General features: G+C 49.3%; 1 protein-coding gene across 1 annotated transcript in view; it reads right to left on the reverse strand.

Moving 5' to 3' along the window:
* FSTL4 (follistatin like 4) overlaps window positions 1–25,337 on the reverse strand; it is a 323,738-nt gene that overhangs the window by 263,389 nt on the left and 35,012 nt on the right. The window lies entirely within an intron of this gene.

Genomic DNA, 25,337 nt, shown 5'->3' on the forward strand with positions numbered 1-25,337 from the left:
GCCTCATTATCAAGCACTGGACAATGAGGAGTGGGTTTTGGATGGTAGGAATAAAGCAGATGAACAGAGAAACACTGAGATGAGACCTTAGCTGGACCTTCGAGGAAATGGAGAATTTATTCAAAAATAGAGGAAGCTCAAATATACAGCCAGAACAAAGGAAGCATGCTAGAGCGGGTGGGGCTTGTCACCGGAGAGGCAGGTGAGGATAGACCAAGGATGGCCTCAAAATTCAGGCAGAAAAGCAGAGAAGATTCCCAGCCATCTCCCCGTGACAGCCATTTAGATCTCCCGGTGACTAAGCTGATCGCATACACTCCGCCCCACACCACGCTGGCCCGGTGTGCGAAGACAGCAGGCGAGCACTGGAGCGGCTCTGGGCACACGGGGCCAGAGAGGCCTTTGCAGGGAACCAGGGGTGAGGACCTCCAGGCCAAGGAGGGATGGATCTGAAAGAGGAGGCAAAGGAGAACTTGCCGGCTAACCTGGACGTGGCAGATGTGGGACCCGGAGGGACTGGTGAGGGTGCCGAGGTTCTGAGCCTGGGTGGATGGAGCTGCCAGAGGACTCGCTCCAGCTTTGCAGGGATCTGAGGAGGAAGTGCTCCCCCTGCCCACCCAGCAGAGGGACAGTGGAGCGTCATCCCCCTGGGAGACAGCTGCGCGCTGCTTCTCAGTCACGGCACGCTCCCACCGCCTCCTCTTTTGTTTCTGTGCTGCTGGAAAATGAGGGGTTTCGGTGGAAGATGAAAAAGTATCCTTTATTTTGGTTCTGTGTTTGAATACCTTCCACTTCTCTGCAAATTGGAGGGTATATTTTGGTACTCTGTCTAATGCTTGGCTAACAGAACCAGAGAATCAAAAATTAGTCAAGGTTCCAGGAAGACGTGGAGCTGGGTGCCTCAGAGACGCAACCCTCTCGCCGAACACTGCTTCGGACTCATGGAAACCAGGGTTCACCCCAAAGCCCGGTGGGGCCAGCCAGTGCCCACTGTCCCATCCTCAGTCATAACCTCCCCCCACCTCACCCCACACCTGTGCTTGAGGGGGGCTCATGGCAACACCGATGAAAGTCACACGCATCCAGACACATCATGCAGCTAGAAACTAGGACTGACCCTGTGAGACCGCCAACTGAGTGGCTGAAGGGAGGCAGCACAGCAAGAGTCATTTACGTCCTATTGATTCCCCTCATTTTACCTCCTTACTTGGAAATATCAAGGTGCAAAATACACACACGCATGCCCAGGCTGCGTGGACTGTGGAGTGATAAGCAGCAGGGTGCGTAACCCGGCCAGGTATGTACAGCCGTGGGCCTAGACAAGAGGGTCCTAGTGGCCCCTGACGGCCACGGTCCCCACACGGCACTGAAGCCTTGTCCGTGCTAGGCCTCATCTGTGCACTCTCACCTGCGAGTCTGAGAGACCCAGATCCCATTAACTCAGCTCCCTCAGACCTGCGCTGGGAGCCAGGTGACCTCTGGTGATCCGTTCCATCTAAGCACAACACAACCTTGGTAAGCGTCTGCCACTTTCCCTCGGGGACGGGGTTAATAGTACATCGGGGACAGGGAAAAGGCGGTCCCAGATCCGTGGCTGGAGGTGAAACACCACACACTTTCATGCTGTTTCAGTAACAGCTCCTACGGCATCCCATCGTGATGCCAAGCGATCAGTCACTTTCCTGAAGGGGCATTTCCCACGGGAAGATGGCCTGCACAGCTCTGCGCCAGCCGCCGACTGCTTCATGTCTTGGCTTCCCCTCCCCCACCTGATATCTGGCCTCTTTGAGTTTTGGTTCCTCACTCAAGCTGTGCTCTTGCTCCCTCAGGACTCACAGGATTCCCTCTGCTCCAACACGCTCCCTCCACCTGGCCCTGCACACCCTGCCCCTGCCGGGCCCACCCCTGTTCTCTCGTTAGACGTCCCATCTTGGGAAAAAGGTTTGACCACCTCATCCAGATTCGATGCCCGTGTGCTCTCACAGCATGTTGCACTGCAATGTGATTCATGGTCCCTGATTCACAGTTCTCTGTGAACATTTGTTGAAATGATTTGGTCACAGAACAATGCAGGGGTAGTGCTGAGATGCTGGCTGAACCCCCACCTTGTTCTTCTGCAAGCCAAGGCTACCGTGCCCCAGGCAACAGCTCCCCTTGCCTACATGGCTCCTTTCTGCTTAGGTGACTTGACACCCAGCAACCTGTGTGAGTCCGCGTGGCAGGAAACATCACCTCCCACTCCAGAAATGAGCCACCTGAGATGTCTGACAACATCTGTTCTCCTTCCCTGGACATGGAGAGGATATCTCCCAGCCGTTCTTGCCCTTGGAGGTGGCCATGTGGTTAGTCCTCTCTGCGAGAAATTGTGTGGCAGTGAGAGTGCCACCCCCCGCAGACACGCCTCCCTGCTCCTTCCCGGGCCTGGCTGGGGTGTGGACCTCCAGGGCAACCTTGGAAGCTGCTGTCAGCCTGGGCCCTTGAATGACCATGTGGAGGACAGCTGCCTTGACAACCCACACACCTGCCCAGGACTGTTCCTGGGGCAGAAGCCCGTTTCTGTGGTGTTAAGGCACTAAAATCGTGGAGCCTGTTTGTCGTGGTAACCCATCACGCCCTAACAAGTGCCCTGGGGCTCAAAAAAGGCAATGACTTGCCCAAAATATTACCAACCAATACCCACACCGGAATGTTTTCATTAAGAACCCTCCCACGACTCTGTGCTGAGCCAGCAGGCCTTTCCTCCAGCTGTCTCCTTCCGATCTTCACCCCTGGGCCTCAGCTAACAGAAACGTACCGAGCACCGTTCCTGGCACATAGTAGGCTTCAACATTTTATTCAGTACACACATATGCCTACTATGTGCCAAGCTCCATTCTAAGGTTCTGATAAACCTTCCTTTAATTCTCTTAACATCATGAGGTGCATCCTATCCTCATCCCCACTGTACAGGGGAGGAAACAGAAGCGCTGCTGCCCCCCTAAGGACCCATCAAGCAGCTGGGACCCCCGCCCCAGCCAGGGCACTTCCCCAGGGCCCGCTCCTGGCCCAGAAAGGCTCAGCAAACCGTAAATGTCTGCTTTGCGGAGACTCGCCAGCTCAGATCTCTATTGAATGGTGTTTTGTGGAACACTATTCATCTATAATAACATTTGCTTTCTATAGAAAGGGAGAAGAAAGCGGCAAAATGGTTTTTTAGACGAGGTTCTGTACGCTTGCGTCTGTGAGCAGGGCCTCAGACTCTGATCCAAACCGCGCGGAGACGCTGGCTCTTGTTGCCTTTTCTCTTTCTTGAGCAAACAATCCAACCTTTCGGGGAGTGACAGCCAATGCGCTTGTTTGGATTTTGTGGCACTTCTTCCCCTCCTCCAAACTCGGCGAAAACTGCTGCATTCTGCATATTTGTTTTTCGTTTGAAGCAAATGTTTTTGAGAATTCTGTGCCAACTCTTGAGACAACTGGAGACACCCTGGGGCGCTGACAAACCAGGGAGGGAACTACTGATCTAAGGGAAAAGGAAGGGCTCGGGGAAAACCAGCGGGTCAGCATCTTCGGCGGGGATTGTGCCGCAGCCCAAGCGCAGCCGCTGTGCTTACTGGGCTTCAAGGTGAGGGCGGGTTAAAAACACCTCCCTGGACTCCCAGCTCCCACCTCTGCCACCACCCGTCTCAGGCTGACTTGGCACAGCTCACCAAGTTCTCAGGGGACCCCATCACCCCGAGTCTCATGACGTGTATTTTTGTGCTCATCACCAGCCTCACCAGCTTCAAGAGACAACAGGAACATAAGCACAAGTTAAGCCAAAACATCGGCTCTGCCTTTAAGGAGATGGTAGACGAGGCAAGAAGACAAGACGCATGCAGGGTATGTGTCTGTGTCACAGAGAAGATCTAAGTATATAGGGAAGTAGGGCCTCATCGCGTCCTCTTAGAAACAGCTGTGTTGCCAGTCTGCTATGAGGTGGGCCGACAGTCAGGGACCCTGCCCTGACCACAGTGATCCCTCCCCACAAAGTCCCCAAATACACAAGACACCTTGGCCAAGGAGAGCCAAGTAACCCCTTGCTCCCAGCTGGCCCCAGGCCCCACACCCAGTGCAGAGATCTGGCAGGCTGGACTGGGCCAGAGGTGCAGACAAAGCAGGTTCCAACTGGATCTGTGTGTTTCAAACTCTGGTCTGGAGTCTTGCCACCCTTACTTGAGCTCCGACAGCAAGGCCACAAGAGAAGGGACTGTCCCATTGCCCAATGTGTGGGCTGGACCACAGCGGGCAGTGCCCTGACGGGGACATGGGGCCATATCTCACAGCCGGGCATGAGCGTGGTGTTGAGGCTGGACCCTGGGTGGAGCCGAATGTCCTGTTTGCCAGGAGAGCTAATGCAAACTAGGATGGGCCCCGCCATCCTGACCCTCTCCCAGCGTCTCTCTGGGGACCACTGGTATGACTGTGTCTTCACACTGTTTCTATCAACTTCTCTCCAGCAAAATCTTAACAACTTTCTGGTTGACATATTCCCTTCTATAAATTGTCACCAGGTACCACTGTTGGAGAAAGTGCTGCCCCAGCCCCAGGGCTAATGGTGGGAGACATGAAGGGGGAGAGGGGGGAGGTGGCTGGGTTCTAGACCCGGGGGTCACCTTGCCAGGAAGGGACCCACATTGTGAGTTTCAGGATTATTCTTGCCAATAGTGACTCACAAGGTCTCAAGTCCTGCCTCCGATGTCACAGAGCAGCTGGAAAGAGTGGGGGCCGGGGCTGCGTGTGTCCGTCCCTGCACAGACCGAAGCTGGGCCTCCCGGCTGAGCCAGGCACCTAGGAGGACGCGGTTCCAAGCAGGTCTCTTCACTCCGGGGCATGGAGTGATGAAGCGACGGACAAATCGTTTCACTTGCTAAGACTGTCAGTTACAACCTGAAATAAATCAGTGTGAGATGAGAAAAGAGAAAGGGAGAGAGGATCCTTTTCAAATTGCCAGTCCGGTTTCAGTTCACAAAACCCCAGGTTAGTGACCGGGGTGGACACCATCGGACTCTGCAGTCACAGTCATGCTCTTTGATGAATGACCCCAAAAAGTATTCCACCGAGGTCCTTCCTGGCATCCGTCACCGCCATGTGACACCCAATACTCCGTGTCCTTCTGTCCTGGGAGAAAAAGCAAGACGGCTCCAGGGCAGGGAGCTGAACAGGGAGGGGGTCCTGACCCAGCTCTGAGGTAGAGAGAACATCGCCCCGTGGCATCCACCCCATTCCCCCCCCACACCCCACCTTCCACTGGACCTGCGAGCGTGGTCCCTTACGGGGCAAAGGGACTGTGCGGGGGTGTTTACGGCCAGGATGTGAGTGCAGCGATTATCCCGCATTACCATGGGGGCCCAATGCAATCACAGGGACCTTCCTAGAAGGAAGCAGGAGGGTGGGAGTCAGGATGCAGTCAGAGCGGAAGCACAGGTGGGGGCCATGTGGGCCACAGTCAAGAAAGCAAGTTTTCTCAAGAAGCTAGAACATGCGGGAGCGAGCCTCTCCCCCAGACCTGGTAGGAGGAAGCACTGCCTCATGGCTGTCGGAGGCCACCCGACCAACCATCACAACCTCCAGGAACAGTCACTACAAACGGCCCCTCACAGTCCCAGCTCCATGCTGTGCCTTCGTACACTCCAGCTCAGAGAAGGATGTGCTGAATGATCTCCGTCTGATTTGAGCAGAGACAGCCTCCTCTTTGGACGTGCAGGCCGGTGGCAAAGCCTCCGCTGTAACACCGCAGGGAGGCGGGCGTCCTGGTTGACCCGGTGTTCTGGTTCGGCAAGAGCTCCCAAGGAACACCTGACTAGAAGGGACTGAGACCCTCCCGTGAGCCTCACAAACCGCCCTCTGGGCTCCAGAGCCAGGCCTATCGACCCCCATGGACTTGTGAGTCTCCCAACACCAGAGGGCAACCATACCCACTGCAGGGCGCACACAGCTGGCCTTGCCCGGCGACCCAGGTCAGAGCCTCCGTGAGCAACCTGGCAGTGGCAATGCCACCTGCAGACGTCCTGGCTCAGAGAGGCCGGTCGGGCTAGCCAGCCACCAAACCTGATTCTGCCCTTTGGTCAAAGGCCCTGTAGTTTTTGCAGAACATGAGCCATTAAGAGGCCAAAACACACCCAGAGCAGTCGGCCCTCACCCCAACCAGGCACAAACCCTGCAGAACCCAGGGACTTCCTGGTCAGCAACAAACGAGGAGCACCTTGGGGACCAAACCAAAGAGGACCTGGTGGGTTTATCACGGACTTAGAGTTGCCACAAATACCCCCGCGGTCAGGGTGGAGCTGGACACCTTGATGTTAGCCCAGTGAAACTGGTTCTGGACTTCCGACTTGCAGAACTGTAAGGTCACAAATGCGTATTTGTTAGAGTAGCAACAGGAAACTAACACCCGCTCTCCAGGAACACCCTTACCTCCCCTCCTGTGGGGCGGACCAGACAGACATCCCACAAAGCTGATGGAAGAGCACCTGGCGTAACTCGTCAGCTTTGCCTGAGCCCACACCCAGGACAGACTGACTGAGATCCTCAGTAAGGAAGAGGGGGAGGTGGGCTCAGCCCCTGAGGAGTCTCCATCCTGCCCCTCTCCTGCCTCTCGACTTCTCTCTAAGGCCCCACAGTCCTGGTGCTCGCCCAAGTCCGCTCCTCTGGCTGCAGGGAGAGTGGCCTGCAATAGCAGAGCTGTGTCCCCTCACCCACACTTCCACAGTGACACCTCAGGCCACGGCAGTCACCTTGGAAGACAGACTGGGTGCATATTGAAAACAAAAAAATTTAAAACGAAAGCATTACCAGTGAAACCTCCTATGAAATAGGATCTGCATGTTAAAGTTCACACATCGTCCCAGAACATTGGATACAACTTGTTTCCGTGTCACATGAGTCTCAGGAAAGGGCGTTCGGTGTAAGTCAGCTCTCTGCAGTCTCCCAGCTCACCAAGGCTCACGCTGCCTCCTGCAGGCTGCTCCTCACAGGGTAAGTCCAGCCAGGGAAGACCTGAGCCCCAGCACGAGTTGCAGGGAAATTTACTGTTGACCTTGTCTAATCCAATTCACTAGTCATGAGCTCCTTATATGCTGACGTATTTCTTCACTCTGCCCATGATGCGTTTATGCATGGTGATGCCCAAGACTACTATTCTTGTGTAACCATTAAACCCAGAACCCGTGAGGTCCAGTCTTGGAAGAATAATGTGGCTGAAGGAACACAGCCCTGAGGCAAAAAATTATTTTAACAAATAACAGAAATTCTTGACTTGCTTTTATCTAACACGGTTAATGGGACACACATACCTAATTTATGATAACACTCATTAACATCAAGAGAAGGAAGAAGGAACTGAGCACCTGGTAAACACGTCCTCAGCCACTCGTCTCTCTGCAACACCTTCCTCTTTCCTTCTTTTCCCCTTCTTCCCTCCCTTCCTTCTGAATAGCAGCAGACTTTACCCCCTTACACAAAGAGTATGTGTTTATTCTGGGACAATATCAGAAAATACAGATAGTCATGAAAAAAAAAGAAAAATTATTCAAGTTGACTATTTAGAAAAAAAAGCTCTTTTAATATTTTTTATTCTGTATACTTCTATATTTATCTCATTTTTTTTTGCAAAATAGAATCCAATAATATATACTCTTTTTATAACTTGCTTTTCCCCCCTTAGAAATATACTGTGAACAACTTTATATTTCAACAAACATACTTGTACAACATTGTTTTATTGTAAATATATTTTTTTATTGATTTTAGAGAGGAACGGAAAGGGTAATATAGAAACATCAATGATGAGAGAGAATCATTGATTGGCTGCCTCCTGCATGCCCCTACTGGGGATTGAGCCTGCCAGGCATGTGCCCTGAGTAGGAATGAAACCATGACCTCCTAGTTCATAGGTCAATGCTCAACCACTGAGCCACACCGGTTGGGCTGCAACATTGTTTTAAAAAGCTTCTTAGTATACTAAGGCATGGATGCATCATGATTATTTTAGTCAATCACCATTTATTATTTTAAAATATTATAATAATGCTGAGATATTTTATATTTATTTAAAATTATTTAAAAATAACTTCTGAATATAAATGAAATATTTATAAAATACAGGTAGCATATAAAATAATATGATTACTCAAGTAGGTTATTTAATTTTTACTTACATATAGAAGACATCCTTTTATAAGTTCCTTCTTTATGCTCAATATTATGTTCCTGACATGTTATTACATGTAGATGTAATTCATTCACTTTCACTGTGGTATAGTATTCTATATCTATCTATATCTACCCTTCCTCTTTCTTTCTTTTTTCCCTTCCTCCCTCCCTTCCTTTTGAATACCACTAGAGGACAGATCACTACACACACTATCACTACAGACTATATCACAGTTTACTTATGTACTCTTCTGTCACTAAATCTTTAAATTATTTATAGTTTTAAACTATTATAAACAAAGCAGCTACAACTTTCTTGTTCTTGTCTGCCTGCACAAATACGTAAGAACTAGAGGCCCGGTGCACAAAAATTTGTGCACTTGGGGGGAGGGGGAGGTCCCTCAGTCTGGCCTGTGACCTCTCATGGTCTGGGACCCTTGGGGGATGTCCACTTGCTGGCTTAGGCCCGCTCTCTCGGGGATCGGGCCTAAGCTGGCAGTCAGAATTCATGCTGGCAGCCCGGGAGCCCTCGGGGGATGTCCACTTGCCAGCAGGGAGCAGACCTAAGCTGCAGTCGGACATCCTTAGTGCTGCTGAGGAGGCAGGAGAGGCTCCCGCCACCACTGTGCTGGCAGCCATCAGCCTGGCTTGTGGCTGAGCAGAGCTCCCCCTGTGGGAGTGCACTGACCACCAGGGGGCATCTCCTGCATTGAGCATCTGCCTCCTGGTGGTCAGTGTGTGTCATAGTGACCAGTCATTCCCATTCTGCTGTTAGGGTCAATTTGCATATTACCCTTTTATTATATAGGATAGAGGCCTGGTGCACAGGTGGGGGCCAGCTGGTTTGCCCTGAAGGGTGTCCCGGATCAGGGTGGGGGGCCACGCTGGAGTGCCTGGCCAGCCTGGGTGAGGGGCTGAGGGCCGTTTTCAGGCTGGCCACACCCCCTTCAGGGTGGGGGTCCCCACTGGGGTGCCTGGCCAGCCTGGGTAAGGGGCTGATGGCTGTTTGCATGCTGGTCAAGCCCCCTAGTGGGGACGCTCACCCCATGGGAGTGTGACCACCCTGGGCTGGAAGCAGGTATGTGGGATTTACTTATCTTCTATAATTGAAACTTTGTAGCCTTAAGCAGAGCCCAGGTCAGTTTGCCCCTGGCAACCCAGGCTCCCAGCCCCTCCTTGAGTGGAGGCCATGCCAGCTGGAAGCAGGTATCTGGGATTTATTTATCTTCTATAATTGAAACTTTGTAGCCTTGAGGGGAGCTCAGGGCCGGCAGGGCAGGCGGGAAGCTTGGCTTCCTCCATCGCTGGGGCAACTCAAGCCTCCTCGCCCAGCTCCGTGGCTGCCTCCATCTTTGTGATGGAGTGATGGTTAATTTGAATATTAGTATTTTATTATATAGGATTCTCTGAGAGTATACACCTGGGAATGGAATGCCTGGGTCCTAGGGCATGAGCGTTATCAGCTGTACTAAGACCGAACTGTTTTCCAAAGGAGTCATACAATTTATATTCTCCCCAACAGTGTATTAGAGCACTCAATTTGTGATTTTTCTTCAGGATGGCCATCACTATTTCTAGTCCTTTGTTTTAATGAAAATATTAGAACCAGCTTGTCAAATTAATTACATGCACACATACACCTGACAGAAGGTTACTAATCATTTTTGGGGAAATAAACTTCTTTGCAATATTGACTTTTCTTATCCATTAAGTCCTTCAATAAATTGTCACAACTCTTTTCTATGAATATCTTAGAATATAATTAAAGTATGTAATTATACATACAATATCTTAATGTATGTATAATTACATACTTTAATTATGTTCATTTTTAGAAACTTTATGTTTTTTTATGCCAGTGATTGTGGTATCATTTAAAATTACGTTTTCTCTTTGTTGTTATATAGAAATGCAACTAAATTCTGTATATTAATTTTATTGCTAGCAACCTGATTAAAATACATCAGTTAGTCCTAGTAATTTATTCAGAGTCTTTTGGCTTCTTTATAGAACTACATCATTTGTGAAAAATCAGATTTTTGTTTCTTCCTTTCTAATTTTTATACTGTTGATTTCTTTTTATTGCACCAGCTAAAATCTCCAGTATGACATTCCATAGACGAGACATAGCAGGCACCCTTATCTTGCTCATGATCTTAAAGGTAATGCTTTGAATGATTCTTTATTGTGAACATTCTTTATTATAGGTTTATCACTTTTTATTTTAATACAATTTTAAACTTATTGAAAAATAGCAAGAATATTATAAGGAACTCATACTTTTCCCCTATTTGTTTATCATTTCTCCCTCTGTCTCTCTCTTTCTTTATATGTGTAATATATAATACATACATGTAAATACACACACTATACACACACACACACACACACACACACACACTTTTTTGGAAACTATATGAGAACAAGATAAAGGTACCCGATGCCTTTAACCTTAACGTATATATTTCCTGAGGTCAAGACATCTTCCTATAGTACAACTGTAAAGATCAGCATTGCTACAACACTATTATCTATTCTACTGTCCATAGTCAAGTTTTGTAATTGTCCCAATAGTGTTTTATAGCTATGTCTCTTGCTTAGTCCAGGAGCTACACCTTGCATTTAGTTGTTACATTTCTTTCATTTCCTTTTATCTGGAAGAGTTCCTCAGCCTTCTCTGTGTTTCTCTATAACCTTGATATTTTTGAAGAGTACAGGAAAGTTACTTTGTAGACTATCCTACAACTTGAAACTGTCTGATGTTTTCTCATGATAAGATTCAAGTGATAAATTGTTAACAGGAATACCACAGCCCTGGCATTTTGTCTTCCTCAGAACATCAAATCAAGAGGCACATGATGTTGGTTTTAATCCCTTGGTTAAGGTGGTATCCACCAAGTGTCTCCAAAGTAGAGGTAGTACTTTTCTCTTTGTAATTAAAAAATAATTGGTGAAGGACTACTGGCTTTCAGAATATAAAAATATGTATTTGTCATCAAGTTTGAACTGTTGGTTTTCAGTATCCGTTGATGACTGTTAAGCTCCATCATCCCTTCTATGTTTCTTATCTGGCTTTCTACTGTCGGAAGAGCTCTCCTTGGTTCCCACTTATTTATTCATTTATAAAGGAATGGGCTCAGTGCCTGTCCCAAGCTGAATGGGACCGTCTTGCCCTGCTCCTCCCACATGGAAGGCGTTCACAGTCCCCATGCAGACACTGTTAATCTGCCCTCTCACTGTTATTTAGATGCTTTTCTAGGAAGTCTCCTTGGCGTCATACAAGTCCTTTCACTGCACAGCAGCCGACAGTTGGGAACCACTGTTGCTGAGACCAGGGCGAGCCACGTGCAGCTCCCGCAGCTCCAACTCCGTTAGAGGCGAGTGATGTTCGCCTGCCTCCTGCCTCCTCTAAGGACATTTGGGGGGAAATAAGTGTGGGAGGGATGATAAATCACAAGATAGTTTTTACAAAATGACTAATAAAAAAGTAATGAGAACCCAATAACTATCAATTACAGAGGCAAAGAGAAATAATAAAAATAATAAAGCGGGAAATGTACAAAGCAAACAATTAGGACTACTTTATTAAAACCATACTTGCTACTCAGCAAGCATTAATTCTCACCACACAAGGGCAGTGGCTGTTTGTCATCGGAATTTTGCACATTAAGAAACTGACACAGAGGGAGCTCACCAGCTCCTCCAAGCTCCGGGGCACTTGGGAGCCCAGATTAAAAGTTAGCCAGGCTCGCTCTCGGGCCCAGATGTCATCTCTCATTAAATTCTAAATCAGCCCAGAGAACACACCATATTTATTATTTTTCTAACACTGACTGGTTCTCAAGAAGCCAAGGGATTCTTTGGAATAGGTACAGTGATTAAAAAGATGGTTTTAAAATCTCTCTCTCTCTCTCTCTCTCTCTCTCTCAACCCAGAGAACCAAAACATATACATCAGAGCTATTCTGGTCTACTGAGTACTATAAATGTACATTTAGATGTAACAAAATATCAGTAGGAAATATTTTTGGAAAGCAATTACTTTAAAGTATATGCAAAATGTCTTTTAAATGCTTAAAGCAACTGAATCATTTTAAAGATATAACTGACATAAACAGGCACAAATATTAATTACCACGCTGGAAACTCACTTGCAAATTGATAGCCTGGAGTGAATGCTTATAAATCAAGGCATAAATATCAGAAAATAAGTTTAATGGGAGACTTAACTGCCAAAACCAAGGGCCCACCTAGGGACACCAGCTTCACCAGAGATTCTCAAGGAGGGGGTGAGTAAGGGTTACTTCAGCCTTTATACTAAATTCCTCCCTGCTTCCTGCTCCTCCCACCTCACCCCTGTCCTGCCTCTCACTGGCACCTGTCCCTTCTGTGCTGTGATTAGCAAGTTCTATACCTGAGTTCAGAATAGGGCTAAAAACTCAAATGCCTACAGATGCCACTCGGGTAATTTAGTCAGTGTGGTTTTTTAGGGAATTCAACTTGTTCTTACTCACTTTCCAAACTGCCTCGAACACTTAGTCTCAGTATCAGGAAGGCACTAGGGAGCAGTGCGGACTGTGGCAAACAGGTGAGCACGGGCACTCTCTAAGGGTATGGCTGCTCACGCCAGCTTCTTACTGCCATGAAGTCAAGTAGACCTAGGGTTAACAAGCCATCTCACATTCCAAGATAATGGTCCTATTTGAATCTGTATGTAAGATGTCCTTGTTTTTAAATGTTGACAACTTAATAAGATCAACATATTTTTGTAAAAACCCTCTGTGGGCCAATACTATGTAAGTCGAATGAAACATGACCACCGGCTGAATCTGGCCCATGGGCCACCAGTTTGAGGCCTGTCATTCAAAATAAATATGGGACAGACGCTCGGCTCGGGATGCTTAGAAGAAGCTTGTGTTTGCTGTTTTCACAAGGAGGCAGATAGGCGTGATGAGTTCCCCAGGTAAGGTATGAGGTGGCTCAGTGGAACCTCTGCCATTCCTTCAGGACCCCGAATGACTTTGGGGGTGTTGAAGAGGAAAGGGGGAGGGAGCAGGCCTTAGCCAGGAGGCAGGAAAGGCATCTGTAGGCAAAAGTCCTTTCTGGCCCCTTGAAGACGGGAGCAGAGCCACAGAACTCCCCATACCACCGGTACAGGGCGGTGCAGCCCGTGGGCAAAGTCTCCTGCCCCCACCACTCCCTCGGCTCCCACCACAGAGGCCATGTGCGTTTCTGCCTTTGGGTCTCCTGCCCTCAGAAGGAAACTCTCCCTCTGACCCCCGGGGGTGTGGGAGGTGAGCCTGGTGGTGCCTGCAGCTCACGGAGTCAGAGGCGGAGGCTCTGGTTTGTCTGAGCCACCAGCATCCTCTCCTCTGTTCCCAGCACCCAGCAGCTGTAGTGTCTGGCCTCCACGTGCCCTTCTGTCTCCCCGATCCTCCACACTGCTCCCGCCGCCACGGGCAGGGCCACGGAGGTGCTGTGCTCCTTAAGCTTCTCCAGGGCTGGCTGTTAGACATGGCCCTGCAGATCTACCTTAGAACAGAGTCCTCAGGGCAGGTCCTAGCGAGGCCACCACAGAGAGACACAGGGACACGCTCTCACGAAGGACTCCGGATACTCCTCCAGTAAGAGCCAACGTGCAGGCACCAACTGAGGCAGCCAGCCACCAGACAGCCAATCCTCCCAAAGCCTTTCCTCACCTGGAAAACGGAAGGTCATGCTGGGAGGTCATGCTGGCCGGCCACACGGACTGCTGGGAGCGCTGAAACAAGTTAGCCCAGCAAAGCTATAGTGGGACTTTAACAGTGACAGCTGTGACCATATGTCCCTCCTGTGGTCCCTTCCTCCCAATAGAAAAACAAAATAACTAGAAATATTTCAAACAAAAGCCAAAGCAGACATTTAACTAGAAAACTCAGCCAGAATGTCCATGCCCGGGAAATGGCATCTAGGGCGTTAGACACTGTGCCACTCTCCAGAGAAGGGAAAGCTGTCCCTAAGGGTAGGAAGAAGGGGAAGAAAGTGAGAAAACAACCAGAGAGAGCCCTGAGGTCCATGACGCTGGCTCCGGCCCTCACATCCCACCTCTGCTGCCCACTAGGTACAGCCGTGGGCCCCAAACCCATCACTCCCCCGCTCAGCCTGATCTTCCAGATCCGGAGTTGGATCGTTGAGTTGATTCTGTGACTGGCAGAGCCAAGAAGCGAGGCAGACCTCCCAAGGAGGGCACGGCCACTGCCCCCAGAACATCCAGGCAGGCAGCACGGTGGTGGGGTGCAACCATGAAGACTGGCCGTGGGATGGCTGTGGCAACCAGAGACTGAGGGGAGATGACGAGGGGTGGCAGGGCCCAGGACCAGAGAGCGGGGCACACCTGGTATGCTCTCAGATGGTCTCAATGGGGCTCGAGTGCCTCTGATCCACGACACAGCGTCCTCATGGACCCTGCGGTCAGCGTGGCTAAGCACTGAGCTAGTGGATGTCAAACAGCATTTGCATGGCTGAGATGGCTTCATCTGCTCCTTCCCCCAGGGCTCTCCAAACGCAAATTTGAAATTTGGACAGACAGGTCAGCTCTGGACAGCTCCTCTTCCAGCAAGCTCGTGGGAAGGGGCAATTATGTAATTATTTCCTAAACAGAAAGATGAGGCTGAGCTTATCAAACCATCCGCACCAGCAGCCTCCCCAAGAAGCTGCTTCTCAACAGACATGGAAATGTACGTCACCCCTTGCAGTTCCAATAGCTGTCATTCGTTCCCTCAAAGCCCTCTTCACAGTAAATTACCTTGCGCATTAGACATTCTGCAGAAGGCCAGTGGTGGGGGATAAGGGTGGTGGGGTTGGGGGGGCAGGGCCGGGGGGAGTGGGTTGGGAGCATTGCAAGGTTAGCACCTGCAAAGGTGCAAGAATCAAAGTGCCCCAGTGGATTCACCCCCTCTGGATCCTGACAGCAGGGGCAGAACAGGGTTCTTGGTCTGGGTTTCAGTTCAGGGCCATCCGTGTCTATCAGATCAGGCGGCAGGTTCATCTGTCTGGGGAGCATCTGTATTTGGGGGTGACTCTGATGTAACCTGACACACAATAATGAATGGCTTCCTGGCTATATTTTAAACTGTCATCGTTTTAATCCATGAAATATGTCAAGTGATAATTAAACCTCACCACAGACATGTACTGTGAAACGATTAAAGTTTACCATCTCCTCCACGCCCCCCTCCCCCCCCTCGCACACACATTTTAATATGCGGAATCCTCAAGGTACAGGAATCATCCCACTGACAGATGAGAAGCTTTGTCTTGATAAGAATTTATTTTTAAAAGAACCAAAACAGCACTAAAAACGCTGCGCTCTACCACGGGGTGTTAATTTGAAAACTTCTGCTGTAAACTCACACATGAGAGGAGAGGCCCGGGGGGGCGGGGGGGGGGGGTGCAGAGCTGACCTCCAAATCTCCAGCCCCGCCTCCGGGAGCTGTGGGACCTGGGACAAGTCCCTGCCACCTCTGAGCACCCTTCCTCAGCTGGCAGACACCAATGATAACATCTTCACGCTGCCTGACTTTCTTGAACGTGTATTAAATGAGATTACACACAGGAAAGTTCTTTGAGAGCAAATGCAGCCTGGGAACATTATCCAAGTGTAAGACGTTATTACTTTAAATTTTGTAAAAGGGGAAATAGGATAGGCTAGCACAGCGTTATAAAGCTACTGTCTTTAAAAAAAAAACGAAAAGAAAAAAAACCCACCTCATCTTATTTTCAGCTGAAGTTTCTCAGCATGAGATTATATCTGACCCTATCAGCTCAACGTCTGCTCTTAGCCAGTTACCCAACCATGCAGCGACTCAAAGGATAAAAATTCAGATGAAGCAGCCCCGCGGCTGAGTGGGAATGCTGCATTACGGCATAAAAGAGAGAGCGAGTCGCTGCTAAAATCAGTAAAGCGGACAGATTGACATGCATTTTTACTCCCACAACTCATTTTCCAGGCCTGTGATTTTTTCTCTCAAAGGCCCATTTCTTCTGAACCTGGAGGTCCCACTTCTCTCTGCAGCGGCAGACCCGCAGGTCCCACGGACCCAGCCCTGCGGGCACATCAGCCGCAGAGCGAAGCATCTATGTGTGCGGTGTGTTTCAATCAGAATGGTACGACACTGCTGGATTGCCGTCGAGAATGTGCCTTCCTGAATGACCGCGGTCAAGCCCATTTTCATTCTTTGATCAATTTCCTACAACATTCAAAGAGTCCCCCATTTTTTTTCTATTTACAGAATAAGATTGTAATGCATACGTCAGAGGTGTTGATGAGGATCAAATAAGACACTGCTGTGAAAATATTTCCATTAAGAATGGCCTCAATCTAAGGAGTTTATATTAAAACAGTGAGTAAGCCTTTGCCCCTAAATGAATGTATCGACAAACAGGAAATTGCCTATTAAAAATAAAAATGAAAAAAAAAATGGCTCCAAACAAGACCTCTGGTGATATGGGAGGCCCAGGTCCCCCAGCCACCCGTGTCCCCACCTGCCACATAATGCCCACTGGAAGCAGCAGCACAGTGAGGCCCCCCTTCCCCGCTTCCCAAAAAGAAAGGGATCTGTTATGAAAAACGTAAAATAAAGCTTCTGAGTAGCCCATGGATGTAAGTACTAAGAAGTTGCCACTGGGAGGAGTTTGCACAATCGCCCTGGTCCTTGTGCCCTTTTGGCTGAAGAGCTGAAGAAAGGAGGGTACGCAGGGGTCCAAACGAGCAATGACACCTCCCACGGTTTAGGCCAGTGGGTGCTCGATGCACCTCACAGAGCCAGTGGCTGGTCGGAACCTGCTCATTTCTGCATCGCGTGTCCCCTGGCTTCCTGCAGTGCACAAGGAAAACTTATCTTACCTCATGTAAAATTCAACATTTTGCAAACATTTCTCTATACGTAGAAAACTTTTCTTGGAACCCAGTGGCAGCCCTGGGCAATAAGAGGTATAACTGCAATAGGAGTGTGCAGAGAGCCCCGGGCTGGGTGCTGACGCTCAGGGTCTTGCAACTGTGGTTGCCTGATCTGCAAAGACCTCCAGGGACACCGTGGCTCAGTCACCAAGCCCAGCGAGTGCCCCCGAGGACACACTGTGCAGCCCTCACCACGGGGAGAAGCTGGCCCATGGCTGCGCAGCAGGCAGCTCCCCGTCAGAGAGGGCCCTGCCAGGCCTCACTCACGGAGATGAGACGGCTCACCCTGCAGATTGTCTCCCGTTTGGCTCTGTTCCCACTGAAGCTGAGATCCGTTAAGAGAACACAAGCTGAAAATAAAGAAGGCTTTAAGAAAAGAGTTTTTAAAAGGTGAACTAATTCTGATGATGAGAAAAGAAGGGCACGTAATGATGGGTTGGATTCTGTAGCTGGTCTCCTAATAAAAATTGCCGGCAGTGACGAGCTAGAAGAGACAGAAACAAATGATTCTCGAGTCACAGGTAATTAACCCGGAGGCTCGCCGATGGCGCATTAATATTGCTGGGCAAATGGCTTCACGCGACTGGAAAGGGCTCCCGTGTTTGTATGGAGAAGATCATTTCAAGGGTTTCTGAAAAGCAGAGAAACGCCTCCGGGCTTGGGGCCCAGGCAAGGGGTGAAGAGGACAAATGCCAACCCTCAGTGCTGGGATCTCAGAGAAGAGACTCGAGAGGCGAGCCTCCTGGCAGGGACGGGCCTCGGCAGGGCTGGTGGCAGTGGCACCACCCCCTCTCGGAGCCTGACAGAAGCTCGGAGTTCAGGGCAGTGCTGTCTCGGGAAGGACTCGCCTTATCGTCCCGTGAACCTGCAGTGCCTCATGCCCTGTGGGGGTTATGGGCTCTCAGGGAATATGACTCTGCCCCACACATTCTAGACAGGGACCTATGCCCACATATTGCTATGGCACCAAGGAGACGCCACAACTCGCTGCACCGGGTTCATGGCCCTGCCCATACCTACCAGGCCCACAGCTTGCCCGTCGCAACCAGAGACAGCTCATCTGCACAAGCACCTTGTGAGCACTTTTCAGAAGGGGGACTCGCGCGTTGGCAGTAAGAGCAGAGCGGCTCTGAGGATGGTCACTGAGGACGGGGAGCCTTCCAGGGCTCTGGTGGGAAGAGCAAGCACAGCAGAAGGTGCGGCCGGGAGCCTGGAGCCATGGGTGCAGGGCCAAACCCCCTGGCAGTCCTCATGCCCGTGATCCTGCCTTGTGGTAAGTGGACACAGAGAGCAGGCCAGCCTGGAATGTGCCATGCATCTAACCCTCCCCCGATGCTCACTGAATGGGGCAGAGCCAGGCTTCCGAGGTCCACGCACTGGGAATGATCTCGGGGAATCTTGGCAACAGAAGCTCGGGGCTGCCCACAGCCCACTACTCCTCTGGCTAATACTGTGCTTGGTCCTTGGGAACTGCCCTGGTCTGCACTCCCTGAGCTTTATTGCAACACAGTAACTAAAAGGAAATATGAGGAGTCACTAACTGTGATGCCCAAGGATTTGTGAGGGGGGTTGTGAGTGTTTGTCCTTAAGTTCTCAAAGTCACCATCAAGAAGGGAGCTATTTGGTTCTGACTGTGGAATAAGAGAATTCGAGCAGAAAGTTACCCAAAGAATCTGACGGAGGAGAGGAATGGGAAAGGGCTGTTTCAGAAAACTCTGCACAGGAAAAGTCAACAGGCTACATCGTGCAGGCCACATGCAGGTCAGGTTGGAGACGGTCTTCACTCTATGCTTAAGACCTGCAGGTGCAGGTTAAGAAGAGCCATAGTGACGATCACCAGCCCCACTGGCACCGACACCACCTCCCACACTGTGCCCAGGGCTGTCCACACCCCATCCCTCCCCACAACATCTCCATGAGACTGTGATGGGCACAGATAGCATATGCCAGCACCCTTCCTCCGAGGACCAAACCCGTGCCCATTTCTCCAGCATTTGAGTGAAAGTGGTTTTGCAAACACTACAGGGAGAATATGTGACCGCACCTGGCCAATCACAGGATTCCATCCCCTCCCTGCCACAGCGGCTGGCTTAGAGCTGGAGTCATAATACAAATAATAACACTCATTGGGACTTTTCTGGTGTCGTCCTGAGGAAAGCTGTTTCACCCTCAAGGTGGGGAGCAGGCAGGACTCAGCTGCAGCTGCGGGCAGCCATCCTGCAAAGCTGCATGAAAGAGGCCAACAAGCCCTGTCTGGGTGGCTCAGTGGGCTGGAGCATCATCCTGGATGCCAAAACGGTTGCGGGTCCATTCCTGGTCAGGGCACACACCTAGGTATGTTTGGTCGTTGGTATTTGGGGTGCATATGAGAGGCAACCGATTGTTTCTCTCTGTCTCTCTCTCTCTCCACCCTTCCCTTCCTCTCTCCAAAACGCAATATAAACATATCCTTGGGTGAGGATAAAAAGAATAAAAAAAGAAAGAGGCCACCTAGCCAAGGGAAAGAAGGAGCATAAAGCGGGGAGCCCTTGTAGCAGCTGTTCCTGAAGCCAGCTCCACCCCGGGCTCTGCAGCTTCACCTGCCCTTCAGGCTTCAGCCAGTGCCAGTTGGGTTTCTATATCCTGGAGTTGGAACTACTGGTCTGTTCTATGATTATGCCCACTTTTCTTTCAGATAGATGGAGTAACTAGCCCAAAGTTACACTGTGAGTAAGTGGTGAGCTGAGACTCTACTGCTCACCACTTGGTCATGATAAAAACTAGGCACCCATTCATTGCCTTCAACCAGAACAGCCAGCCTGCTGTGCCATCCACTTCCCACTCAAGCTGGGCAACCAGGTACAGAGTAGTTTTCCAGCAGCTGACAAAGAACAGCGCTATCCAGAACGCCCATTTCTGTGGGGTTAGAAGTAGAAGGAGGTAGATATCATTCCCAGCTTCCCGGAGCCCAGCAACTGTAGGAGAGAAAGAGCAGGCTCCACTGTACAGGTGGGGCAGGACGGGGCCGGAAACTCCATCTCTTTCTCAGATTTCAAAAGGACCCGCTTCCCCCGGGCACTGTCAAATCTGGACAACCCCCTTTTAAATTTCCTGCATCTGCAGCCATTAAAGAAGTTACCTCAAAAGAAGCGAGGGGTTATTAATCGGTTTCACGGAAGAGAGTCAGACTTCACCTTATGCCAAGAGACATTATGCAGACAACTGAGAGATCCAGAAAACAGCTGCTAAACAAAATCACAATGAATGGTGAGCAGAACGCAATTCTCGATAGCTGAAGTTCTCCAGGTGCATGGAACTATAAGGGGCTGTTAGAGGCAGCTGACAATTAGGGATAATTCCAAGGACTTTCAGAGAGCGAGGCTCTACACTCAGGACTGCAGGTCATATTTACTGAGGAGATGTGCGTTGCTAAGCAGCTGGAGCCACCCTGATGCTGTGTGTGACCGTCACTCCCCTCTTCCTTTTATCTTGAAGACAGCAGCACCCCTCTTCCCAGGTCTCCCTCACAGCCCTGCTAGAAGCCAGGCCAGGTGGGTGTGGACTGGAACATGTGGGTGAGCCACCATCGGGTAATACAACGTGACACTGGTGCCCACCCCAACACTCACAGCCTCTGCAGCACAGTCACAGGCATCTGGAAGGGTGCACAGATCACCCCATGCTCCTGAGACATGACTGACAAGGGCTGCATTGTCCCAGCCACTTGCTCAGCTCACTCAAGTGTTCTCTCATGCCCGTAATTCAACATGATGGGATCGGTTAGAGAAAGGACTGGTTTGAGCAGATGAGACCTGGCAGTCGCAACCAGCACCAGCCCTCTGAGTGGACTCGGGAGTGGCTAGGAGAGGTGAGGCTGGCACCTTGTGCTGAAGCCTCAGGAAAAAGTTGAAATTAAATTGTGGGCATCTGGGGGGAGGGGGGGCACCTGCACGGAAAAGCAGATGATGCAGCAGCCTGCTCGCCTTCCCCGTGCAGCTCGCACCCGTGCGTCCCAGGATCTGAGGATAATACGGGGCTGCCCTGAAGGTGGAAGGGCTTCGTCCAGCTGGGAAGGCATGGGTCCTTCCCCCCCAAAAAAATCCTACCAGTCTTTCAGTCCTGCCAAAATCTCTGAAACTATATCTCCCTCCAGGTCCCCCCGAGAATCCTTACCACAGAGCTAACTGGAAACAAAGCTCCCCTAGGAAGTTTCCTTACAAGAGTCCCTCCCGGCAGTCTGGCTTGGGAGTGGGCACGTAGGTACAGAGACCTCGTAGGTACACAGACTTTGGATGTGATAACACAAGATCAAGTCATGTAAACCACCACCCTTAGAGAGAGGATGGACGCATCAGAGGGAGCCCTTGTTGCTACTAAAACCAGATGGCTAGGAAGGGCGGAGTTGCATGTATAAGGTGCTACCTAATCATGCTCTGGGTTGCCGAGAGTCACGTCACGGGAGGTAAAGAATGGTGAAGGTCACCCTGGCCAGTGTTGCTCAGTGGTTGGAGTGTCGGCCCGCACGATGAAGGGCCATGGGTTCACTTCCTGGTCAAGAGCACATACCTAGGTTGCAGTTCGCTCCCTGCCTCCCAGTCGGGGTGCATGTGAGAGGCAACCAGTTGATGCGTCTCTCTCATATCAATGTCTCTCTCTCCCTCTCTCCCTCCCTCCCTCCCTCCCTCCCTCCCTCCCTCCCTCCCTCCCTCCCTTCCTCCCTTCCACTCTTTCTGAAAAGCAATGGAAACAATATCCTCAGGTGAGGATTAAAAAAAAAGTGAAAGGTCTCTGAGAACTTCAGAGCAACTGAGAAGTGATTATCATTATTACTACCCTACCATCCTGTCCTTGCACCGCCCTCGACGTCACCGGTGCCAGGGCATCCCGTCCTGGGCACTGAGGAAGTACACCTTCTCCCTGAACGCTCCACAGCAGGGCTTGCAGAGGGCATTGCATGCCAGTCCCAACATGTTAAAAAACAACAAAACGGAGATGCCCTGGGAAGCTAAGCTCGGGAAATGCTGCATATTACACCCCATTGTGGACAGTCAGACTTAGCACCTTAAAGACCTGAGAGTAAACATCAGTAAAACATCAACAACGGCAAAAATTAGCTCAATTCTGAGCCTGGCATTTGCCTGGTGCAGTACTTTCCTAGGGGTGCTGTAACAAAGTTCCACAAATCGGTGGTTTAAAACCAGAAAAATTAATTTCTCACAGTTCTGGAGACCGGAAGTCAGACACCAAGGTGTTGACAGAGCCCTGCTATCTCTGAGGGCTGCAGGGAGGAGGCTCCTTGCCTCTGCCTGGCTTCTGGTGGTTGCCAGCAATGCCTGGCAAATAGACTCGCCGCTCCCGTCTCTGCCTCCATCATCACATGGTGTCCTCCCTACGTGTGTGTCCAAATTCTCCCCTTCTGATCAGTACATCACTCATTGGGTTAGGACCCATACAAAGCAATGTGTAGCTTGCATTTAGGTCAAGAAACAATTATTGAGTAGTTACAGGCCTGGGCTAGGGTTGTGAGGGATCTGGGGTGAATGAGGGGAGGGTCTCTACTCTCAGGAAATGGTTGACCTAATAGGATCCCTGATCTCTCAGAGAAGGTAGGGTATGCTAAATACTACCTACAGGAAAGAGCATGCAGGCTGTAGGAACAATGTGAGTGAAGCCAGAGGTAAGGAAGCTGGGCTATAGTCTGGGACCATAACACTGGACCCAAGGCTGGGAGGACCGTAGGGGGAAACAGGGCAGACAGCAGGTCTCAGGCAAACAGTGTGTCATGTCACTAACAGTCTTCAACCCCACTATGATTTAGCCTGGACTCCAGTTCCACTACTGATATGAGTCCCTATCACTTCACAGACTTAGTGGAGAGTGTCCAGGAGTCATATAGTGTGAAGTTGCAATTGGTCATCTAGTTGTAGCCCTGAGTCAGGTACAGTACTTAAACAACACAAAACAAAAACATGAAAATATCCGAGATGTTGTAATCCAGAGGCTACCTCTCCAGAACCTGCTGGGCCCAGTACACTGAACAGAAACATTCAGAGTGTGACGTATTTGCTTCTCTTTCAGCCCTAGCTCAAAGTCAAAGCTAAGGCCCCCAAACTTAAGTATCTGTGGGTAGACAATATCTTCTGTTTTAAGGAATAATACTTTATTTAAATATTCACAGTGCCTTTATTATTTGTATACCCCTACACTGTTCTGGAAAAGATTAACAACCCCACTGCCAAGCCCATGAATTCTCAGACAGAGAAATACTTGCAAGCAACCTGCAAGGTTCACTTTTCCTTCCTGCTGCCAGGTTATCAGCATTGACATTAAGGCACTGGGCTATTTCAGGAATTCTCAAACACTCAACTTTGACAGAAACAAGCAAGCAAGACATCAGTGCAAACAGGAAGCAAGACGTTTATGTGGTGTCAGGACAAATTTGCCAGTACAAACCCGAAGGAAGTGCTGGTCAGCCAGTGTGAAAGCTGCTGCTTCAGAATGAGTAGAGTACAGCCTGGCCAAGCCGTTGCTCATCCTCAGACAGCCTCAGACTGTTTTATGCCTTTGAGAAAAATATCCATAGTTCTCTCGTACCCCAATCTTACTATTTAGAAACATTTCTAACACAGGAAGGACAGGAAGATTCCAAAATAATGTGATTCCACAATGCAAATGAATTCCAAACATTCACACTTAGAAATACTGACATGAATTGAATAGTAATCAAAAACTAAGTTCATGTCACCTTCTCTCCTTGTGGTTATTTCTCTTCAACTCATGGCCATCACACCCACTGTGAACACAACTTTCAATAAGAAACGTGCCTTCCCTGCCCCACCCACCTTCATCCAATTTAATTTAGTTTTGCTACCCAAATAGTGCAGTTTTAACCTATGGATGCAATTCAGAGGACATGGACAGCAGCAAGCCAGAGACAATAGCAAATGGGAATGGAAGCCAGATGTTCATCCTAAACCAGATTATCTACCTCCTTTGAATGCAAGGTTCCAGCACCATGGACAGCAGCAAACACCTAGTTGGAATAGTCCACTAATATAGATAGTGTGGAAAGTTTAGGTCTCTAAGCTCTAGAAACACACTTTGACAAAATGGCCATTCTGTCTTTCATTGTAGTATACAAAATAAGAGCTAATCAGGAGGCAGGAATATGTTACATTTGGGAGTCAATATGGGATTTGCTCACTTTTTAAAGATTGCCACTTTTTGGAGACATTGCCACAGAGAAGGTGTAATTAATCTAAAACCAAAGGCCAGACATAGGAAAAAATGTTCAATGTCATTAATCATCAGAGAGATGCAAATTAAAACCACAGTGAGGTATCACCTCACACCTGTCAGAATGGCTACCATCAATAAATCAACAAACAATAAGTGCTGGTGCGGATGTGGAGAAAAGGGAATCCTCATGCACTGCTGGTGGGAATACAGACTGGTGCAGCCACTATGGAAACAGTATGGATGGTTCTCAAAAAATTTAAAGTGGAACTGTGTTTTGGCCCAGTGATCCCACTTCTAGGAATATATCTTAAGAATCCCAAAACACCAATCAGAAAGAATATATGCACCCCTATGTGCATAGCAGTGTGATTTACAATAGCCAAGATCTGGAAATAGTCCAAGCGTCCATCAGTAGATGAGTGGATAAAAAAGCTCTGGTACATTTACACAGTGAAATACTATGCAGCTGTAAAATGAAGGAACTCTTATGCCTTGTGACAGCATGAATGGGCCTAGAGATTTTTATGCTAAGTGAAATAAACCAGTCAGAGAAAGACAAATACTATATGATCTTACTATTATGTGGAATCTAATGAACAAGATAAACTGATGAACAAAATAAAACCAGATACATGGAAAAGACTGACAGATGTCATAGGGGAGGGTGTTGGGGGGAGGGAGACTGGATAATAGGTAAAGATATTAGCCAAAGAGCATATATGCATAGCCCATGGCCACAGACAACAATGTGGTGAAGGTCAGGGGAGGGGAGCGGGGGCAGGGCAGAGATAGGCAAAGAGGGGGAAAGTGGAGAGCACTTGTAATAGTGTCAACAATAAAAAAAAATAATAAAACCAAAGGCCAGATCCTAGACCAAGAACTCACTTTGGTTTCTGGCTTCATCTTCCCTTCAATTAAGGGATGACTGGTGATGATTTCATAAACCATACAAAAGACTTTCCTTTATTAGAGACCAGGTATTGCTGAAGGACAATAAGGGAAACTTAAAT

Source organism: Myotis nattereri, assembly GCF_964212035.1.
Source record: "Myotis nattereri genome assembly, chromosome: 5".
Lineage (NCBI taxonomy): Eukaryota > Metazoa > Chordata > Mammalia > Chiroptera > Vespertilionidae > Myotis > Myotis nattereri.